The sequence below is a fragment of the Falco peregrinus genome, chromosome 6 (assembly GCF_023634155.1).
Source record: "Falco peregrinus isolate bFalPer1 chromosome 6, bFalPer1.pri, whole genome shotgun sequence".
Classification (NCBI taxonomy): Eukaryota; Metazoa; Chordata; class Aves; order Falconiformes; family Falconidae; genus Falco; species Falco peregrinus.
In genome coordinates this window covers 56,794,638-56,802,948 of record NC_073726.1, presented here as the reverse complement: position 1 = coordinate 56,802,948, position 8,311 = coordinate 56,794,638, and the positions used below count along the sequence as shown (strand labels likewise).

Sequence of the window (8,311 nt, the reverse complement as noted above, 5' to 3'; positions counted from 1 at the left end):
GAGGGAGATGTGCTGCCACACTACAAACCTCTGAGCAGGTGGGTTCAGCTGGTTCAGGCATGCGTATGCTGGGGCACAAACCTCCCTGGCACGTGAGGCCAAGCGTAGAAACCTCCCCAGCGCTCGCAGTAGGGAGCCCCACTGCTGTGCTTTCAGGGCACGAATCTCCAGCAGACAACTCCAGAGCCAAAACCCAAAGCCTGATGGAGGCGAGGGGCTGTCTTCCTTTGAACCCCCACCCTTTGTAGCTTACTTCAGCAGCAAGGGACAGGAAACTGCTTCGGTCAGCCTGGAAGTCAAAACTAAACTAAACAGCCCCAATTGCATTTTGCATAGTGCTTTGTTACAATGAACAGCTTGCAGGAAAGCTGCAGCTCCAGCTGACGTACGGGAATGGTTTAGTGAACACATTAGAACAAGAAGGCAACCTGAGAAAAGGCAAAGGTGCTTGCAAGCAATTCCAACAGAGAAGAAATTATGTTTTTCCTGATTGCAATGATTTGTTGCAATTTATTTTGCTGCCTGCTGTACAACCACCCCCCTTCTCCATATAGAAATAAAAGCCCACCACCTTCCATGGACTGCAGCCCAGCTCCAGCACAGCCACACTCCTCAGCACTGGCCACAGGAGCCATCCTAGCAGAGATGACCAAAATTAGCAGCATGTTTGGGTAACTTAAAGCACAGCTCAAACAGGGAACAAAATGCACCAAAAAACCCCCAACCAAAAACTCCTGTGGCACCTGCAGATTGCAACAGCTGAAGCCTGAGTACAGGTACGGAAGCCTGCATGGTTTCCAGTACTAGCTATCACTCCAGAAACAGGTCCCTGAGTTGGCTTTTGTGGCTGCCCTGCAGCTTCCCAACACCCCGGGCACAGGCAGGGGCAGTAGGTGCAAGGCCAGCCTCCCTCAGCCCCACCTCCAGGGAGCTTCTCTGTTTGTCACCACTGCATGATGTCCGGAGAGCAGCTGAGCTGAGAGGAGTACAGGGATTTTTCGCTGTAGACTGCTTGGCCGGTCAGATGCCAAACTCAAGCTGGTTTCAGCCCCACAGCATTGAGAGGGACTGCAGTGCTGCAGGAAAAATGAATCGCACGTGTTTTGACATCAGCGAAGCTCCAGTCCGGGATGAGAAGCAAGGAAGCACGTTTCCAGTGAGCCAAATGGGCCCCACGGCCGGCCGGCTGCCTCTGGCAGTGAGCTTGTCACCGCCACGCTGTTGGCTGCAAGGCTGTGGCTGACAGCCTCCCCTCTCCTCCCGCTGCCACCAAAGCACTGGGCTGCATTTCATTAGTCTGTGGTGGCATCACCGTGCTCGCCAGTACCTCCACACTGTTCTCCAGCTTCTCACGGACCTTCAGGTACCGGCCTGCTGTAAAAAGGCCAGAGTGATTTCATTTGCACTGTCTCGAGTGCAGAATGTTATGAATTTCCATGGCCTCATTAAAGACATGATGTAGGAGAGAGAGCTGACAGGCAGATTTGGCCCATGCCCATCCTCTCCTGGCTGGCATCTGGGCATGATGCCTCAGCTGTCCTGCCAAAGCCTGGAGATGCAACAGGGGAGCAACGCAGTGGGTGGGGAAGGAGAGGAAGGGTAGGATGAGGGGCTGCTGCAGATGCAGAGTTGGGGAGTTGGAGAGGGACTGCCAGCAGCCCTGTGCCATACCCTCCACCCCCACCCCCCACCCCCCAAGGGACTTGTGAGCAAAGTCCATTGATTCCCTTCCAAAGGGATGGTCCTCCCCACAGCTTGCAGGGCTCCCCCTGTAACAGCCCCACCAAATTCTGAGCCTTTGGGGGCTCAGAAGCTCTGGCTGGAAGGACAAGTTGCACCAGCACAGGCTGCCACAGGAAGGTAGATGCTGTGGGGGGTGAATGGTACTACCAAGGCAGGCAGACATAATTGCCCACCAAGACCTCTTTCCCTATTTCCCATCTCAGCAAGAGCACCCATAAGGGAGGTCCTGCCCACTGCCATAGTCCATGGGAAGGCTGCCCATCCACCCCCAGGGAACATCTCCTGGCCAGCACAGCTCCCCAGCACACACTTGCCTTCCCTTTCCATGCTGCCCCCACAGCACTGCAGAGGGCTGGACCACCAGAGGATGCAGGCAGGTTTTCAAGGGATTGTGCAGAAATATAACATCTTCCATCACCCAGCCTAAAAACGCACATTAGAGGCTGAGGGCAGATACAGCTTTACACCCCCTAATAATCTTGTCTATAAGCTAGATAACTAGGACTGTAAATCCCTGGTAATAATCACAGCCACCATGCCTGCAAGCTCTCCCCCAGACCATTCATTTGGCTTGATGATGCTTTAAAGAGACATCTAATGAGGATAATCTGATTCTTCAAATCTCCTCTGCTTTTGGGCAGCAGAGCAATTCAGTCCCCCTCAAACTCCTCCTTCCTCCATGACTGTCTTTATTTCCCCTTCTCATATGAATCACTCTGGGGTTTCCTTTGCTTTTTGCATTACTATTTTGATTCTTTGATATGACCACTGCAATCAAGATTCTCTCCCTTTAGAACCTAATTAGCATGAAATCAGACTCTCTTTTTACTCATAGTCTCATAACAGGATGCTGGCCTATGCTTCAGCTCTCACTCGGGTGCAGGGAACATTGCAGCCAGCTTAAAAAATTCCCTCTTTACCTGATTCAATCAGAACCACTTATGGGAGATCCACACACATTTCAAGCTTGGCAAGAGTCAAGCTTTGGGAGGGGGGGGAAGGTCTCAATCACACTCAGCTTTCAGCACAGAGCAGATGGCGAACATACTGACTATATAATTTATAGGACGCCATCACTACGTATTAGTCCCATGCAGTGTCTGAGCTCAGCCAAACCACAGCTCATGCAGACGCAGAGGGGACTCACGCAGGTGATGCTCCACATGCAACCTGGGCAACAGGAAAGAGCCAGGTTTCGGAGAAAGCACATGCTTCACATTTCACCTCCTTCATAACACAGAGCAGAGGACGTGGTGCAGCAGCCCTCACCCTGGAGGGGTTTTCTCTTCCCTGCGGGCTGGGCAAACACTTCCCAGCCCGCAAACTTGTGTTCAAACTGGGTCAGTATTATGCAACATCTGCGCACAAGCAACTCCCCTTCCCTTCCCCAGAAGCAGCTCACGCAGCAGCACAATGGATGCCAGGGCTGCCCAAGGCCAGGTGCTGGGGTTTGTTTGCACTTCTGCAGGGCTGCGTGCTGGCACAGCCTGGTGTGCAGCTTGCTGGGGGTCACAAAGCCTCAGAGGGACATGCACCACCACTGCAGCTCTATTGCCACAGTGCCCCTGCCTTTCACCCAGACACACACACGGGGATGCCAGGGAGGCTTGAAGGACCTATAGGTGAAGAAGGAGAATCACTCAGGATGGCCAAGTGAGGTTTTAAGAGAGGAAAAGATCAAAAGAGACCACCAGGTAGTAAAACCACTCCCTGTAGAGCAAGGTGAAGGCAGCTCCAGCCCCGTCTCTAAGGTAGCAGAGCATTTCCAGCCCTCTGCATGGCTAAAAAGGAGCTGAAGGCAAGTGTGCATGACCCAGCCTTTGCAAGTACCCAGTATGCAGGCACAGAGTGACACTGCGCTGTCCTAGGGCTTCCCCAGCTCCAATGGCTTTGATCCTCTGCTGCTCAGCATAACAGCATGAGGTACTGAGTCACCCCCCAGACCCACGGGGGGAACGAGGATTAATTAGTTGATGCTGGCACGTTGCTTTGAAGAGAGGTGCTCCACTGCAGCATGAACCACAGGTTGTTACGTACCGGGCGGAGTCAAATGCAACCCTGGCTTCACATCTGTCATCTCTGGAAGAACAAGAAAAGAAAACAAGGGCAGGAGGGTGTGTTGTAGCAAAAAAGAACATTCACAGTGGGGTGATGCCCATGCTGATGTCAAGCCCAGGACAGCAACCAGCACAGAAGTTCAGGAGAGCTTTGAGATGACCAGCGCAAACAGCAATAGTACCTCAAGGACTGCTGACCCTCAGCGAACACCCAAAGCATTTTGCCAACCCAAGCGCTGCAGCAACATAGCCGGTAGGGCAGCAGTAAGGCAGGCCCAGCGCAGCACGGCATCGTCACCCCGTCACCGCGGGGTGGGCACACAGTGGGACCAGAGAGCTTCCACGGGAACACAGGAAAGGAAAACACCCATACTGCCAGAAAACAGGGAAAGCCTCCTTAGCGTGTTTAATGTTAGCTGGACTTTTTAGGTCTTTCCAAATGGTCACCAGTGTGCCCCTGCATGCAGACCACTCTAGAGCAGGGGTGCTTCAGCCAGCCCTGGCACAGGTCGCTGTAGTGCCGATCCAGAGGACAGAGCAGCCCCTGCACACCAGGGCCAGGTTTCCCAAGGGGAGGTGACTTCTCTCTTTGTTTTTGTCCTCGCCTCACCTCAGTGCTCCTTCCCGTGACACGCAGAGCCCACTGGGCTCTCGCACCCAGCCCGCGGCTGCACCTGGGCCGGCGGCGGGGAGTCAGCCTGTGTGTATGTAAAACATGGGCTCTTTCACACACCACTGACTTCCCTCAGCAGAGGAGGCAGCGGGGTGAGGGGATGGGCACAGCGCCTTTCCTGGCTCCTCACAAAACACCCCACCACACGACGAGCTTCAGGGGGATAAGGGATGTCAGCATCACCACGTGTCAGCTCCCTGAGGAGCCATCCCTGGCAAGGGAAATATGGCCCAGCACAGGCCAGGAGCCCACACTATCCAGCTGCCAGGGAGTCACAACACTCCTGAGTCCCCTGCGCACAACCTGTCTCACACGCTGGTTCTTCACAGCCAAGACAGCACCTCCTGCACAGAGCTGACCCGAGGGGATGCCATCCTGCCTAGCATCGCTGCACCATATTTAGTATTTAACGGCAAGGAAGATACCCAGAGACACTGATTTGTCCCACTGGCCAATTCAACGATACTTGAACTGTGCAGGGAATTTCAGCGTTTCAGAGGGTGGTTTTGTTCCACTTCACAACAAAACCCAGCTGTGCCGCAGCTCTTCACGAGCAGGATTGCAGCCCAGTTTCAGGCAGCCTGCCTGCAGCGGAGTCAGGCAGGTAAACAGCACAAAACACAGCCAACCTCAGGAGGTGCCTGGCAGGCAGGTCCCACCAAACCCTCCTCCCCCAGAACTTCTGTAAAAATCAAACTGCTAATTAGGAAAAAATGGTTTATTCTGAACGTCTCCAGCCAATTTGTGACCCCAAAGCAATGTCAATTTGCCCTCCTCACACCCCTCCAGCAGAGGCAGCTTCTGCTGTAGAGGCAGAGCCAGTGAGACAGTGAATTTTAACACACGTGCCCAGGGTCATACAAGAAATCAGTCACAGAGGTGAAATGAGCCCAGCGTTTCTGGCTCCCAGCTCTGGGCTGTGCCAGCTATTGCTTTCTCTTGCATATAAATCACTTTTCCCCACCAGTGAAGGACAGCTGGTCACTGAATGGAAAGTAGCAGTTGTTCAGCAGCCCACAGCAACACGGCACATCAGCTTAGGGTGGGAAGTGGAGAATACTCAGTGTGCAGAGGAGACTGCCAGGGGATCTGGGCCAGCCAAACAGAGATAGAGCAGCTGGAATCTGGCACGAGCAAAGCCCAGTCCTCCTGCAAAACCAAGACAAGTTAAAAATCCCACAGAAGAAACTATCTCCCTTGCTTTTGCCAGCAGATCAGGTACCTCTGCCACAGCTCTGCAGGTCAGCGCCAGGCAGCAGCAGAGCAGGAGTCCCTTTTTGTCCCCTGCTGTTGCAGACAGTTGTCATGATGAGAGCTACCAAGCAGCTCTCCCAGCTGCTTAGCACAGCATGACCACTGCTGCTTTGCACAACCACTGACCTAACCCAGCCAGCCCCTTCAAACTACAGGTCTTGGCAAGCAGAGACATCCAGTTCTAACCAGTCCTTAAAGCAAATATTAGAGGTGGCCTTGAACCTAAACCTCTACAACCAGGGTTAGATTTATCTCTGGTCTTTGTTCCAGGACAGAGAGGTCTTTTACTATAGGTATCATACCAGTACACAGAAACGAGCATATCATATCTTACCACACTTAAAAGATGGTCTGATTTAACCGCTGGCGTGGCAAAGCCAGCAAAAAAACCCTTGCCTTGGAAAACCTGGGCTAGCAGAGAGCTGTGATCCCAACAGGTAATACCAACCAAGCTGATTTGTGCTGAAATCTCTCACAGAGCACCTCCATGAGCAGCTCGACTAGCAAGATGAGGATACAGTCTTCAACAAGGGACTGGGCTGAAGGCAAAATCCTGTGGGTCAACCTGCCATAGCAGAAGAGACCCTATTAAAGCCTCATTCAATTTCACCCAAGAACCCCACTACATGACCAGAGCTTACACCAGTGCAACTGGTATAAGGTCTTCCATACTAATTAAACTGCTTTTACACTGATTTTGCTGACATACAAAGACATATCCACAAACAGAGACAGTCAAACCAGCAACTCTTATGGGTACTTTTGCCACAAAGAGGGGAATTTCTCTTTGTAAATCTCCACAGGGATAGCAAACAGAGAACAGAGAGAGGAAGATAAAGCAAGTAACTCCAAAAATATTTCTGTTAGTTTAGATTTCAGCCAGCTTGGCAAGCTCTTTCATAATGTTTAAATACAACAGAACCTGAGTCACTAGCCTTTATTTAGCTTCAGGCCTTCCATGCCTCTGATCCCAATCCAAGTTACTACTTTCACAAGACCTGTATCAAACATTAGCCCTGGCTACTCCATCCAGATGAAAGATACCCTTGGCTGCTTTGTCTTCTCTAGTAGGGGCAGCTTTATGGCCTGTCTAAACTAATAGCTGACAGTTCCTCGAGGTATTTACATAGTTGAAGCTGTAGCTTTAGATGTGTCCCAACTACTTTTGGTTGTAAAACATGATGGACCTGAGACACAGTGTCATATTCTTAGATACGCTCCACTTCCTCTGCCAGTTCTAGTAAAGACTTTGTCCAAAGAGTAAGAAAAATATTTGCCCCAAGGTGAAGCAAGATGCTGCTCTTAAGGAACTAGATTTTATTTTGTACCAGCTGGGATTTGGCCACTTGTAGGAAGCACAAACAGCATCATTCTTCTTTGAAAGTAGTAGAAGGAAAGAAATACTACATCTGGAACACTGTGGTGGAAAAAAAAACCAACAAAAACCACCCTATGTTTGAAGGTGCAAGAATGGACAGTAGCACGTGTGGGTTGCTGCAAAGCACTCTGGGTGAACCAAAGAAAGTTTCATTTTCACCAGCTAAGAAAGCACAGCAAAAATTACTCAAGGCCAAAGGGATTTTACCCAAGTCCAATAATTATTAGAGGCAACTGGAGAGTGACCTAAGAGACGGAAGAGGCTCTGTACCTTACAGCAGTTGTGGAGGACACAAGACTGGCTGATTTCACGCCGCAGCCCTTCCTTCCCTCCCCCAGACTGCACCTGCACATCAAAAGCAAATCGAAACCAGTCTATTCTAAACCATGGTCTCATTTATTTTGAGGGACCCAAAGCCGGAATGAGGCAGAGACAGCATAACCAACAGAGAAACTTGTTTCTCAGCATGAATGCCCCGCTCTGGTGGCAAAGTCCCAGCTAGTACCTTCAGGATCACAAAGCTAGCTGAAAGTAGGGCATGCTCGTTAAGCCTCCAATCCTTCTTACATGGCCATCAGAGTTTACACATGTCTTTCTCCTTTGAGTTTTAGCCAGAGTCCAGCCCTTTTGGGCACCAAAACACAGCTGAATGGTTTAGCTCCTTTTGTTCCAGCTGACAAACAACCCAGCCCTCCCCCACCAGCAACAATACAACCGGAGCTAGGATTTGTGTGTCCTCTGAGCAAGGATACAGGCTTTGTGCCTTGCTGAGCCGTCTTTGCAAGGACTGCCAACACTCACAGCTGATTAAGCCTGCAGTGCTGCTTTCTGCGTTTTCCTGCTCACACAGATGTCAGAAACAAGCTAAGCGGAACAGCACACACAGCTAGAGCTCTGCACCTAGGAACATTAAAGCAGGCTATTAAGGATTAAATAAATTAAACCAGAGGGGAGCTTAACACATTCTCTCTAGGCTTCATTTCCACCTGGCATGCAATTCTCGGTGTATTCTGGAAGGTGGCTCAGCTCGGTGGGCAGGAAGGATTGCATTTGGAAAGCTTTTGCCACCACCACGTGGCTGACAGCGCGCCTGCAGCCCGGCAGCTAACGTGAAGCTCAAACTGCCAGCAAGGGCCAGCCCCGCTGCCAGGGCAAACTGGCACAAGCCATCACAGGTTTTACAGCCAGTGCCACACACCTAAACAA

General features: G+C 51.3%; 1 long non-coding RNA gene across 1 annotated transcript; it reads right to left on the bottom strand.

Annotated features, from left to right (window-relative positions):
• Nucleotides 1-5,176: 5,176 nt before the first annotated feature.
• LOC129784745 (uncharacterized) lies at nucleotides 5,177-5,874 on the bottom strand. Its single transcript, XR_008747802.1, has 2 exons — nucleotides 5,696-5,874; nucleotides 5,177-5,622 (listed from the first exon to the last, which is right to left on the bottom strand). It is a non-coding gene; the product is annotated as an uncharacterized LOC129784745 (long non-coding RNA).
• Nucleotides 5,875-8,311: the final 2,437 nt, after the last annotated feature.